This window comes from Dermacentor albipictus, chromosome 6 (genome assembly GCF_038994185.2).
Source record: "Dermacentor albipictus isolate Rhodes 1998 colony chromosome 6, USDA_Dalb.pri_finalv2, whole genome shotgun sequence".
NCBI lineage: Eukaryota > Metazoa > Arthropoda > Arachnida > Ixodida > Ixodidae > Dermacentor > Dermacentor albipictus.
In genome coordinates, this window is record NC_091826.1 from 143,305,810 (window position 1) to 143,320,929 (window position 15,120).

The following is a 15,120-nucleotide window of genomic DNA, read 5'->3' on the forward strand; positions in this document are numbered from 1 at the left end:
TGGCCTTCAGAAGGGGTCGTCCTGCTCAAGAACTGTAGCAGAAGCTGGATGCCTGCCTCTCGAAGTGCTATTTTCGCAGGAGACACTTCGGATTCACCTCCGCCACGTCATTCATACGAAGGCTCACTTTTTAAAGGATATTTCTAGAACCCGTGCTACATCTAGCTTTAGGCAGGTCGTCGAAAGCATATCTATTTCAATTCCTGCTCAGGCGTCACAAATTATGCCATGAAACATTTCACCATAGACACTGTCCCCACTGGAAATCGTGCCATATATTCCTGGAATCAGTGCGAAAAAGAAAATGCCTCAAGCAGCGACTTATCAGACAACTCTGGAATATATGCACAAAGAATACGCAGCAGCAACGCACATTTTCACAGAGGGCTCTACAACTCCACATCGTTCATCGTGCGGACTTTTTGTTCCCGCTAGAGGGCAACGATTCTTGTTTTGTCTTGAGCGAGCGACATCATCTACTTCAGCGGAGCTATATGGCATTAAGGACGCCCTTGTATATGTACTTCGACAGCAGCTGCCAAACACATGGGTGATTTTCACAGATTCAAAAGCAGCCCTACAAAGTATGTGGAACCGACACAAGCGTTGCAATTATCATGCTGCAGCATTTGACATTGCTTATCTTCACCACAGGGCTAAGATTGCTGGGCATTGCATAAAGTTCCAGTGGATACCTGGAGATGCCGGCATTTCGGGATATGAAAGAGCGGATGAAGTTGCCAGAAATGGACTCCAATACCGCAAGTTAAAAAAAAACATTTTTTACAAAATCCGACGCTTCAAACATGGCAAAAAAATATGCCTATCAAGAAAAAGACCGCATCTAGAATCTGCTGCTTCACCAAGATAACTTCCTGCGTTACATTGACCCAGAAATGAGACCAAAAATTCCACGACCACTTCCTCGACACTTAGACAAATTGTACCATCGTCTCCGACTGAGCGTGGCATACATGAACAATTATCTGTACCGCATAGGGGTCACCACTAATCCATACTGTGATAACTGTCGCAACTTAGAGACAATGGAGCACATATTACTAGAATGCCCCGCGTACCGCGACGAGAGACAATTTTTTTAGCAACAAATGGACATGGTTTGCCACGAACCGTTAACATTACCGAGCATCTTAGGTCCAATGGCCGGCCCTTCAAAACAGCGACGGGTTTTGGATTTATTGTTCAAATACCTGTCAGAAATTTATCTAATAAGAAAGCTTTAAAGATTGCACACTTCCTATACAAAAGCCTAAATTTACCCGCCATGTCGCCTGTAAATATTAGTATCAGGTCCACTCGGACATTTCATATTTATTTTTATCCTCTTTTTCTCCCATTCTCTTCTGGAATCTTTTAATCCCATTCCCCATCCCTATACAGAGTAGCATGCCAGCGCTTATATACGCGCTGGCAAAATCGTCTGTTTTTCTAATAAAGAGCTCTCTCTCTCTCTCTCTCTACTAGTGGCTGCGATACTGACTTTTAGTCAGTATGGCAGCTATGCACCATATTTAGCAGTTTCAATGAAAAACCGGCGCGTTTTTTAAAGTCCTCGAATCTAAGCCAACCCTAGAGTTTGGAATATCATTATTTGAAAACAACTATTGGCCTAGATTCGAATAACTATGGCATGTAGAATCAGTAACTTCACCACTGATAGAAGTATTGTAACAGACATCATAGAACACACTTTGTAAACTGCAGAGATTGTGTTGTGTATAAATTCCTCTTTCATGCAGAATGTTCTAAGGAATACTTATTCTCTCTGTTGAATCTACTCTTATGAAGTTGTGCCCTCACACCATGCAAGCTAGTTTTCATAGCCACTTGCTGAGGCTTATTCCAGCCAGCTGACCGCTCTGAGCTTAGTCCTCAGAGTGGTCTCGAAAACTTTCCTCCTAAAGATTAAGGGCACCGAGCGAAGAATGGCCAGTTCTCCCTCCAAGAAACATGCAAGGCTGCTGTAATGCCGCATGTCCACAAGCTTTCCCACAACCTTAAAAAAGTCGCAAGTAGATATGGTGTGACTGTTGGCTTCTCAACGCCACGCAAGTTATCTGGACTGTGTCCGTGCATCAACTGTGTTGACAAGAAGCTCACATGCCAGGCGAAGCATGGTAGACCTTGTGTGAAATGTATGACAGGCATTATATACGAAGCGCCGCTATCGTGTGGGAAGAGCTATAGACAAATTGGATGCTGTGTTAATGGCCAAGCACGGGAGCATGAACTTTCATTAAAGGACAAAGGCAGTGCACACTTACTTGCACATTGTGGCTTTGAGAAGTCAAGGCAGGAGTAGTATAACATGTTCGCACGAGAGTTGTTGCAGGCATTCCATATCAAGAAAAGAGGCACGAACTGCATTAGCAATACTTCTGTTTACCTATTTGGGAATTGTATGCACTTGTTTGACACATTACTATGAAATTTTGAAATGACCATTGCATGCAAGTGCATTTATTGTAATGTTTGGACACTTCTCTCAGAATAAAGCAGTTGAAGTTTAGTGCCTACTGTGTTTCTTTCTTCTTCCTTAAAGTCTTTCTTTCCTCATAGCATTAGTATGCATTCCTTTGTAAAGAACGAACTCACCCTGCAACAAGCTTTAGTGAACTCCATACTTTTGCATATAATTTCCAAGAGAACATTGCGACTGTTTGATTCAATAAGAGTTTGATATATCAGGGTTTTATATATCCAAGATAGACTCTATTTGCATACTGACACATGTATTTGGAGACAGCCTGAAAATGGACGCTGCCTGAAATCGGTGAGAAAGAAACTTGGCATAGCACAAACCAAGATGTATGCACTGAAAGATAAGCAGGGTAATATCATCAGCAATCTTGAAGATATAGCAAAAGCAGTGAAAGAATTCTGTACTGACCTGTGCAGTACCCAGAGTAGTCAGGATACCTCAATTAGAAACAGTAATGAACATGGTACAGGAACTTCTCCTATAACTAGCGATGAGGTCACAAGGGCCTTGTAAGGCAGGAAACGAGGAAGAGCGACCAGAGAAGATGGAATAACAGTCTATTTAATCAAAGATGGAGAAGACATAATGCTTGAAAAACTGGCGGCTCTTTATACAAAGTGTCTATCGGCTGCAAGGGTCCCAGAAAACTGGAAGAATGCAAACATTATACTAATCCACAAAAAGGGGAGACGTTAAAGAACTGAAAAGTTATAGGCCCATTAGCTTACTCCCAATATTATATAAAATATTTACCAAAATAATCTCCAATAGAATAGGGGCAACACTGGAATTCAGCCAACCAGTGGAACAGGTGGGCTTCAGGAACGGATAGTCTACAATGGATCACATCCATGTCATTAATCAGGTTATCGAGAAATCCACAGAGTGTAATAAGCCTCTCTATATGGCTTTCATAGATTACAAAAAGGCATTTGATTCAGTAGAGATATCAACAGTCATAGCGGCATTACGTAATCAAGGAGTACAGAACGCTTACGGGAATATCTTGGAAAATATCTACAGAGGTTCTACAGCTACCTTAATTCTACACAAGAAAAGCAGGAAGATACCTATAAAGAAAGGGGTCAGACAGGGAGACACAATCGCTCCAATGCTATTCACTGCATGCTTGTATTCAAGAAGTATTCAAGCTATTAAACTGGGAAGGCTTACGAGTAAAGATCGACGGCAAATATCTCAGCAACCTTCAGTTTGCCGATGACATTGTTCTATTCAGCAACAATGCCGATGAGTTACAACAAATGGTTGAGGACCTTAACAGAGAGAGTGTGAGAATGGGGTTGAAGATTAATATGCTGAAGACAAAGATAATGATAAATAGCCAGGCAAAGGAACAAAAGTGCAGGATAGCCACTCGGCCTCTAGAGTCTGTGAAGGAGTATGTTTACTTAGGCCAATTAATTACAAATAATTACAGGAAACCCTGATTATGAGAAGTAAATATACAGAAGAATAAAAATGGGTTGGATCGTATATAGCAGACATTGCCAGCTCCTGACTGGAAGCTTACCATTATCATTGAAAAGGAAGGTGTACAATCAGTGCATTTTGCCACTGCTGACATATGGGGCAGAGACTTCAAGACTAATAAAGAAGCTGAAGAACAAGTTAAGGACCGCGCAAAGAGTGATGGAATGAAGATTGCTAGGCATAAAGCTAAGAGACAGAAAGAGAGTGGTTTGGATCAGAGAGCAAATGGGCATAGACAATATTGTTGCGTGTGGAAAGACACGGACAGAAGACGCTATTTACAGGCTATTTACACTGGAGCCAGGCAGCCAGGCCGACACTCGCTCGTGCCAAGCGCACCGACCAACTGTGTCGTCGTTCTCGCGGTGGCTCGTTTCTTGAGCATCGCTTGATCATATCGTAATAATGTTCTAATTGACATCAAGAGTAAAAAATGCAGCTGGGCAGGTCATGTAATGCACCCGTTAGATAACGGTTGGACCATTAGGGTTATGGAATGGGTACCAAGAGAAGGAAAACACCATCGAGGATGACAGAAGGCTAGGTGGAGCGATGAAATTCGGAAATTCGCGGGTGCTAGTTGGAGTTGGCTGGTGCAGGACTGGGGTAATTGGAGATCACAGGGAGAGCTCTTCATCCTGCAGTGGACATGAAACAGGCTGCTGCTGCTGCTGCTGCTGCTGATGATGATGATGATGACGACGACGACAACGATAACATGTATTTTAACCTTTTCTCGGGGACTGCATTTCACATGCTAACAACTTAGTTATTGCCCAGCCCAAGACGTGCCTGCATGATTTTTAACTTGCTCAAAGGTGGTCGTTGATTCGATCTGTGGTTTGTTGTCACGAAACCAGGTGTAATCTGATTGTATGCACGATATGAATAGTTTCCTACTTTCTGGAAGGCACGCGGGCACCAGTGATTATGCTGGAACCTTCAACGAGTCATGTATAAGAGCCGACGCACTTGACCCGCAGATTTTTAGCAATCGCTCGCTGTGTTTCCTATGTGCATGATTGCTGCTTGTGTTTTTATAGGCTTTGTTTGACCCAATAGAGGCTTTCATGATTTACAGTTCTTGCTTCTGTGTTCTTCACTGTCACTAAGACGGGACAATATACCGTAATGCAAAAGGATAGAAAGTTGGGCGAGTTGGTACGGTAACATGATCTTGGGTTGCAGCGCGAAGGGACACTTACACAGACTAGAAGCAGACGGGAATAGCGCTACAGTATGGTAAATATACAGTAAAACATGTTATATAGTGAACCTGCATATAGTGAACTAACAGTTATAGTAAAGCACCGGTCCTGAATACACTGGCAGAAGGATCCATGTATTTTATCACTGATATATGAAAATTAGTATAACAGACAAACATATACAGTTCAACCTCCATATAATAAAGTGCTTTACTTTTTTCGAACTTCTTGTCTATAGAACACCATGTATTTGGAGCCTCAGTATAAGAAGCTGTTTTTATTTACATTTATTTACTTATTTACATGTGCCTTACAGGCCTTCGAGAAGGCATAAGTAAGGGGGGAAATATGGTAGCATATTAGTATACACTCGAGAAAAAAAAAAAATCATCAGTACAATGAAAGGAATATTCATGCAACATGGAAAATAAATATGACATAAGCAAATACAGTATGTAGAGCAATAACAATAAACATTAAACAATAACATAATAGTATAATAATGTTATAAATGTTTTTTCATGTATACTGTAATAAATGTAGTAAAAAAATTAGGATCACTGAAATTCTTTAATTAAATTGTAGAAAAATGTAGGGAAGAAGTTAAACGAAGGCAAGACGTGTTAAATAATTGAAATGGCGTATTGATCGATTAGAAGATTGTAAAATGCACGGTGTTTAGATTGGCAAGCGATGTTATCTGGTAGAGCGTTCCATAAACAGACCACACGGGGCAAAGCTGAAAAATGAAAGTGTGTGTATTGCCATAAGTTTTGGTGTAGCTGAACTGATTTTTCAGTCTTTGTGACCTCGAGGATGCTTTTTTCAGGTTTGATAAGGTTAGGCCCACTGTGTGAATGAATCTATGAACTAATAATAATAGAAGGGAAATATCACGGCGAGTAGTTAGTGAATATCATAATGACCGCAAATAACGATGGGGACAGCAGAAGAGAACACAAAAACAACACGAGCGGTAACCTTAAACTAGTTTATTCACGACAACCCGTGGGCATATATAGACAAATAGAACATGCGGTGAACACAGCAAGCAAGAACGCTCATCAGCCTAGCGGAGCAACCAATTATATAAAAAAAAATCTATCTCTGATTGAAACAACCTAATGGAAGTGTCACTAACACAACACAGTCTTGGCCTTTCTTTTTTATGTGATATGCCTCCACCAGTTGATGTGCAGTCTGGTCCTGGCTTCTCCCCAAAATCTTTATCTCCTTTAAAAGTGGTGCACAGGGGCAGGCATTGCAGTGTGCAGGCAAGTGCGCCACTTCGTCTCTCGTTAACTTTTGTTCATGTACTCTGGCTCGACCATTCAGGCACCGTCCTGTCTGCAGTATGTAGGACTTAAACGAGAAGATAGGGGGTTAACTGAGGGGCCCGATTTTTATTAGTTGCATCATAAGAAGACAAGAAACACGACACTAAAGACAACATAGGGGAAATTACTTGCGCCTAATAAATGAAATAAAGAAACGATAAATAAATGGAACTGAAAGTCGATGAAAAAACAGACGATGAGGGGGAACGATCCTACAACCTTCGCATTTTGCGTTTCATGCTCGGCCAATTGAGCTACAGCGGCGCCGTGTTCCCATCCACTTTCTTAGTTATTTTAATTTTCCTTGTCGAACCATGGGAGTGTTAGCCAGCACCACCACTTACAGACCCTGACGGCGGACGTCGAACGTCCTTTCTGCCGTAGGTGTCACGAGAGCGTGATCGTTTTGGGTGAAAGCAACTGGTCAATAAACCCACACATGCTGCCTCAAAGCATCAATGTTGCCGGATTCGAGACCCTCATTATGCAATAAATGAGAAGAAAGGGGTTAACCGAGGGGCCTAATTTTTATAAGTCACATTATAAGAAGCCAACATGCTCGGCAAAGTGCACTGCAGTGACCATAGGATGGTAAGATTTCAAGTTAGCCTAGACTTGAGGACGGAATGGAAGAAAGTGGTACATAAGCCGATCAATGAGTTAGCAGTAAGAGTGGAAATATAAGAATTCATGATCAAGCTACAGAACAGGTATTCGGCTTTAACTCAGGAAGAGAACCTTAGTGTTGAAGCAATGAATGACAATCTTATGGGCATCATTAAAGAGTCTGCAATAGAAGTCGGTGGTAACTTTGTTAGACAGGATACCCGTAAGCTATCGCAGGAGACGAAAAATCTAATCAAGAAACGCCAATGTATGAAAGCCTCTAACCCTACAGCTAGAATAGAACTGGCAGAACTTTCGAAGTTAATCAACAAGCGTAAGACAGCTGATATAAGGAAGTATAATATGGATAGAATTGAGTGTGCTCTCAGGAACAGAGGAAGCCTAAAAGCAGTGAAGAAGAAAGTAGGAATAGGCAAGAATCAGATGTATGCGTTAAGAGACAAAGCCGGCAATATCATTACTAATATGGATGAGATCGTTCAAGTGGCTGAGGAGTTCTATAGAGATTTATACAGTACCAGTGGCACCCACGACGATAATGGAAGAGAGACTAGTCTAGAGGAATTTGAAATCCCACAGGTAACGCCGGAAGAAGTAAAGAAAGCCTTGGGAGCTATGCAAAGGGGGAAGGCAGCTGGGGAGGATCAGGTAACAGCAGATTTGTTGAAGGATGGTGGGCAGATTGTTCTAGAAAAACTGGCCACCCTGTATGCGCAATGCCTCATGACCTCAAACGTGCCGGAACATTGGAAGAACGCTAACATAATCCTAATTCATAAGAAAGGGAACGCCAAAGACTTGGAAAATTATAGACCGATCAGCTTACTGTCTGTTGCCTACAAAGAATTTACTAAGGTAATCGCTAATAGAATCAGGAACACCTCAGACTTCTGACAACCAAAGGACCAGGCAGGATTTCATAATGTCTATTCAACAATAGACCATATTCACACTATCAATCAGGTGATAGAGAAATGTGCGAAATATAGGCAATCCTTATATGTAGCTTTCATTGATTATGAGAATGCGTTTGATTCAGTGGACACCTCAGCAGTCACGCAGGCATTACGGAATCAGGGTGTAGACGAGCTGTTTGTAAGAATGCTGAAAGATATCCATAGCGGCTCCACAGCGACCGTAGTCCTCCATAAAGAAAGCAACAAAATCCTAATAAAGAAGGGCGTCAGGCAGGGCAGATACAGAGATACGCAGGGCAGGCGTCAGGCAAATACGGTCTCTGAAATGCTATTCACAGCAAGTTTACAGGAGGTATTCAGAGACCTGGATTGGGGAGAATTGGGGACAAGAATTAATGGAGAATATCTTAGTAACTTGCAATTCGCTGATGATATATCCTTGCTTAGTAACTCAGAGGACCAATTGCAATGCATGCTCACTGACCTGGAGAGGCAAAGCAGAAGGGTGGGTATAAAAATTAATCTGAAGAAAACTAAAGTTATGTTTAACCGTCTTGGAAGAGCACAGCAGTTTATGATAGGTAGCAAGGCACTGGAAGTGGTAAGGAAATGCATCTACTCATGGTAGGTAGTGACCGCGGATCCGGATCAAGAGACTGAAATAAGCAGAAGAATAAGAATGGGCTGGGGTGCATTTGGCAGGCATTTTCAGATGATAAGCAGCAGCTTGCCATTATCCCTCAAATGAAAAGTGTATAACAGCTGCGTCTTACCAATACTTACCTATGGGGCAATAACCTGGAGGCTTATGAAAAGGGTTCTACTAAAATTGAGGACGACGCAACTTGCTATGGAAAGAAGAATGATGGGTGTAACGTTAAGGAATAAGAAAAGACCCCTAGCAAAGGGGTCTTTAAAGGGAAGCTGAAACACTTTTCGAAAAAGATGAGTTCCCTATGGTATTCCACAGTTTTGAGTCCACTGAACACGAATATCTCGTTTAAAAAGGGTGGAAACAAACGCAAGCGGCTGTTTTTTGGAAGAAAACGTGCACCAGCGCCTCAGGGCATTGCGCGAACGCCGCTGTTGCCCGTGATTGGTTGGGACCGCTTTGGCATCATTCACGGAGATTGCCGGTCGGTGTCGCCGTTTCAGAGCGTAGCACGCTGTTCTGTTCTGGTTTCACAGCTGAGTTGTAAGCATTATGGAACGTTCTCGCTGTCTCGGAGAGCTTGTATTTTCGCTATACATGTTCGAATCGACAGCCGATACAGAAAACGATGACGGCATCGGGGGCAACGACGATGCTGAGTGTGCAAACAGTGAGAGCGATGTGTGCACCTTCTCGCGCGTTGCAAAACTTAGCTGGTACGTAGCTGCACGTTCCAATGCCGGGAGAAAAAAACTCGCTAAAGTGTCAATGGGAACTTGCTGCTGGAAAAATGCCGAAGCACTAACATCTCATTAGATGGTAAACACGGGTAATAATAATATATGGGGTTTTACGTGCCAAAACCACTTTCTGATTATGAGGCACGCCGTAGTGGGGGACTCCGGAAATTTTGACCACCTGGGGTTCTTTAACGTGCAGCTAAATCTAAGTACACGGGTTTTTTCGCATTTCGCCCCCATCGAAATGCGGCCGCCGTGGCCGGGATTCGATCCCGCGACCTCGTGCTCAGCAGCCTAACACCATAGCCACTGAGCAACCACGGCGGGTGGTAAACACGGGTGCAATTCCGCGATGTCATGCACCTTGCCGCTGCTTGTCGAATGTTTCGTGGTTTTTTGCGTGTTTATACACGATCGTGAACGTAAGTGCCGCGTTTGGCTACTTCACACTCTTCAACTTTACCTGCCTGTGTCACACTGGCTGCTACAAACTCTTCGATTGGTGATGGTAGTGGAACAGTTCATAAGGGGCTCGATTCTCATGGTGCTCTGCTAGAACCTGAAATAGTGCAAGGCATGGATGGCATGAATTTCAGCTTATCATGCATATCAGCAAACATGACATTAGTTGGATTACTTAAAGTAATTGAAATACTTTTTCAGTAATTTATGTGATAGATTAGTTGTCTAGTGATTTGGTAATGTGAATTATTTGGCATCTGTAATTTCACGGCTAAAGTAATTGATTAATTGCTTTAAATATGCACCAGTAAGATGTGTACGGCGCCAGAACGTTGGTAGTGTCATGAGGTGGTTGTGGAGGCACATGGGGGGAGGGCATGAAATGTAGGAAATTGTATGTTACCTTGAAGAAAGGTTGACGTCCCTTTATACTTTGCTTTTTGCTTCTTGTGTGCATGAAAACTTTTTGGAAGCAATCGTAAAGTAATACCATTACATTTTTGAAAACGGTAATTGGAAATGTAGTTCAAATCGATGAGCGTAATAAGAAAGTAATGAGTAATGTATTATATTTACTTTCAAATAGTAATTTTGCCATGTGTGATGCATAGCTAGTTAAAGGCAAGAAAACATTTTTTGTCCAGCAGCGATGCCTATATTGTGCTAGACCACGTCGAACGCTGATAAGTTCAATACCTCACAACGTTACTTCATTATTTGAGGCCGTTCGCCTTGCCACGGGCGTGGCTGTGCCGACGCTCGTTTTTGCGGCATTTCGCTGCTGACGGCAAGCCGTGAGTGCAAAATCTATGGAACAAGGTTTTTACACGACGAGTTCAATTACTCTAACGCGAGCATGAAAATATTGCCGTAACTCCGTATGTCGGGCGATTTGAACACGAATGCTGAACAGCTAAACCTGCAGGCTCCGCGTGGTAGGACGAATAGCAAATATCACTGAATGCGCAAGCATACCCCCGGCCAGTTGTTTCACCGTACCAAAACAGCGCCGAACAAACAGCTGTAGTACAGTGTTCCGTGACAAAGCGGAGTGGAAAAACAGGATGAAAACGGCAAGCACTTTGCACGCATGTGCATATTTCCGGCTGTGCCTCCACCTCGCTTCATCATAGGCCGCTGTAAGGCTATTTGTTCGGCACTGAGGTGATCATCTGTTTAAAAAAGTGCCCGTGTGCACATTGAAACCCTTACCTCACCCTTTCTCCTCTTGGCGAAGGCCGCTCTTGGAAGTGGCGAGGTGTTTCTCTTGTGGTAGTCGGTGGTAACTCCGTTAGACAGGATACCAGTAAGCTATCGCAGGAGACGAAAGATCTGATCAAGAAATGCCAATGTATGAAAGCCTCTAACCCTACAGCTAGAATAGAACTGGCAGAACTTTCGAAGTTAGTCAACAAGCGTAAGACAGCTGACATAAGGAAGTAAAATATGGATAGAATTGAACATGCTCTCAGTAACGGAGGAAGCCTAAAAGCAGTGAAGAAGAAACTAGGAATTGGCAAGAATCAGATGTATGCATTAAGAGACAAAGCCGGCAATATCATCACTAATATGGTTGAGATAGTTCAAGTGGCTGAGGAGTTCTATAGAGATTTATACAGTACCAGTGGCGCCCACGACAATAATGGAAGAGAGAATAGTCTAGAGGAATTTGAAATCCCACAGGTAACGCCGGAAGAAGTAAAGAAAGCCTTGGGAGCTATGCAAAGGGCAGCTGGGGAGGATCAGGTAACAGCAGATTTGAATAAAGGGAAAATCAGACATCCACCCGTTCGCAGCAATTGCTATAAAGGAAACCCATACGGGTTCCTCGGAAGAAAAGCCTCAGGATTGAAGAAAAATTTGTCCTGGTCCGGGACTCGAACCCGGGACCACCGCCTTTCCGGGGCAGCCGCTCTACCATCTGAGCTAACTAGGCGGCTAGCAGATGGCAAGGCAAAGTCTAATTTGTCGACAACAAATTCTCCACCTTGTGGGTTTCCGCAGAACTACTACGTCAAACACTTGTCTTTGCTTCGTGCTGTCGACAAATTCGACTTCGCCCTGCCATCTGCTAGCCGCCTGGTTAGCTCAGATGGTAGAGCGGCTGCCCCGGAAAGGCAGTGGTCCCGGGTTCGAGTCCCGGACCAGGACGAATTTTTCTTCAATCCTGAGGCTTTTCTTTCGAGGAACCCGTATGGGTTTCCTTTATAGCAATTGCTGCGAACGGGTGGATGTCTGATTTTCCCTTTATTCATTACTTTTCTCCACCTTGCAGGTTTCCGCAGAACTACTACGTCTAACAGCAGATTTGTTGAATGATGGTGGGCAGATTGTTCTAGAGAAACTGACCACCCTGTATACGCAATGCCTCACGACCTTGAGCGTACTGGAATCTTGGAAGAACGCTTACATAATCCTAATCCATAAAAAAGGGGACGCCAAAGACTTGAAAAATCATAGACCGATCAGCTTACTGTCAGGTGCCTACAAACTATTTACTAAGGTAAACGCAAATTGTATCGGGAACATCTTAGACTTCTGTCAAGCAAAGAACCAGGCAGGATTCCGTAAAGGGTACTCAACAATAGACCATATTCACACTATCAATCAGGTGATAGAGAAATGTGCGGAATATAACCAACCCTTATACAGTATATAGCTTTCATTGATTACGAGAAAGCGTTTGATTCTGTCGAAACCTCGGCAATCATGGATTCATTACGGAATCAGGGTGTAGATGACCCATATGTAAAAATACTGAAAGATATCTATAGCGGCTCCACAGCCACCGTAGTCCTCCATAAAGAAAGCAACGAAATCCCAATAAAGAAAGCAGTGAGGCAGGGAGATACGATCTCTTCACTGCTATTCACAGTGTGTTTACAGGAGGTATTCAGAGACCTGGATTGGGAAGAATGGGGGATAAAAGTTAATGGAGAATACCTTAGTAACTTGCGATTCGCTGATAATATCGTCTTGCTTAGTAACTCAGGGGACCAATCGCAATGCATGCTCACTGACCTGGAGAGGCAAAGCAGAAGGGTGGGTATAAAAAATTAATCTGCAGAAAACTAAAGTAATGTTTAACAGTCTCGGAAAAGAACAGCAATTTACAATAGGTAGCGAGGCACTGGAAGTGCAAAAGGATAGACAGTTGGGCGAGTTGGTACGGTAACATGATCTCGGCTTGTAGTGCGAAGTGAACACGGACACAGAAATGAGCAGACAGGACGAGTGCTATCTTGGCTTGTCTAGCGCTCGTCCTGTCTGCTCCTTTATGTGTCCGTGTTCACTTCGCGCTACAAGCCAAGATCATGCTCTAGAAGTGGTAAGGGAATGCATCTACTTAGGGCAGGTAGTGATGGCGGATCCGGATCATGAGACGGAAATAATCAGAAGAATAAGAATGGGCTGGGGTGTGTTTGGCAGGCATTCTCAGATCGTGAACGGTAGGCTGCCATTATCCCTCAAGAGAAAAGTGTATAATAGCTGTGTCTTACCAGTACTCACCGAGGGGGCAGAAACCTGGAGGCTTACGAAAAGGCTTCTACTTAAACTGAGGACAACGCAGCGAGCTAGAAAGAAGAATGATGGGTGTAACGTCAAGGGATAAGAAAAGAGGAGATTGGGTGACGGAACAAACGAGATTTAATGACATCTTAATTGAAATCAAGAAAAAGAAATGGGCATGGGCAGGGCATGTAATGAGGAGGGAGGATAACCGATGGACATTAAGGGTTACGGACTTGATTCCAAGGGAAGGGAAGCATAGCAGGGGGCTGCAGAAAGTTAGGTGGGCGGATGAGATTAAGAAGTTTGCAGGGAAGACATGGCCACAATTAGTACATGACCGGGGTCGTTGGAGAAGTATGGGAGAGGCCTTTGCCCTGCAGTGGGCGTAACGAGACTGATGATGGTGATAACAGTTCCAGTTCTGTGGGTATATCTCAGATTCACTAATGCTTCAGTTTAAGAGAATTGGACCAAACATAGGAAAAAATGCCATTTATATACCTGTTTATGCTGTACATTTAGGCTTTGCAGGACACATTTATCTGCAGCATCCCACTTATCCTATTTTTGCCAGCACCATGATAGACTTGTAAAGAAGCACGAGTGTCGTGCAGAGCACTTCTCAAGAGATTATGAACCTCTCCCGCATAATTCATAAATAAGCAGATGCCAGCTGCTAACAAAGCGTTCATGCTCTGCTCTGTAATATTCAGAAGTCTTTCCCTAACATATTGTGATAAAGGGAGCTGGTTTCAAGATTATGCTGCAACATTTCTAACACTGTATTTGCTCAGCACAACTGCAGCCCGCAGGCATAAACGGGACTGTGCTGTTCAGTATGTGTGTTGGGCTTATTGTACAGATCAATAGGCAATGGCGCCTCTCTGAGACAGGTGAGCATCACATTGTTGCTAATCTATCACTTAAGGGTGTACCATCATGGAACTGCTGAGTTTATGTCATGTGACACTGCCAGGTACTCCCAGGTAGACATGTTCCAAAGAGCAATGAAGAATACTAAGCCATTTTATTGAAGATACAAATGACACGTGCATGCATCACAAAGTTTCATATCCTAGGGCCAACTCACTGTCAATGAAAACTTATAGTAACCTCCTGCACCGTTTATTGATCGTGGATTTCGCTTTAAGATGCAAGTGTCTCGAAATCTCACTAACATGATGCATTGCAGCAGGGAGAACGTATTCAGGATTACCAGGACCACATGCTTTTCATTCAGCCATAATCATTAAAAACGATTTCATAACTTGAGAGGAATGTCAGACAAAATGCCTGTATTTTCCTGGCACCCTTATCATGCCTACTTTATAAGCACAAACTGTTGGTATGTAAACAAGTTAATTTTGCATTTATCATGCCTTCAAATGCCTCTTTTGATGTTTGTACCTATATTGCCTTTTCAGCACCTAAAAATTCCTTTTTTCCTTGTTTTCTCATGGCTCCATTTTGTTTATGCTGTTGACATGGAAGCAAACAAACCACTTCTTCATCTGAACAGTAATGACGAAAGCATCATGTGGAAACCTGCAAGGTGGAGTGAAGTAAACAAGAAATGTAAAATGAGTCATCCACCTGGCTGTAGCAAACTGCTACAAAGGAAACCCACTCAGGCTTTCTGGAACATTTTGACAGACTGAACACATGCTTCA

The 15,120-nt window shown here is 43.0% G+C and overlaps 1 protein-coding gene and 1 non-coding gene across 15 annotated transcripts in view; both read left to right on the plus strand.

The window, feature by feature from the left end:
* Positions 1-15,120, plus strand: part of p38b (p38b MAP kinase) — a 434,540-nt gene that overhangs the window by 266,119 nt on the left and 153,301 nt on the right. The window lies entirely within an intron of this gene.
* TRNAS-GGA (transfer RNA serine (anticodon GGA)) lies at positions 12,015-12,089 on the plus strand. The gene has a single exon. It is a non-coding gene; the product is annotated as a tRNA-Ser (tRNA).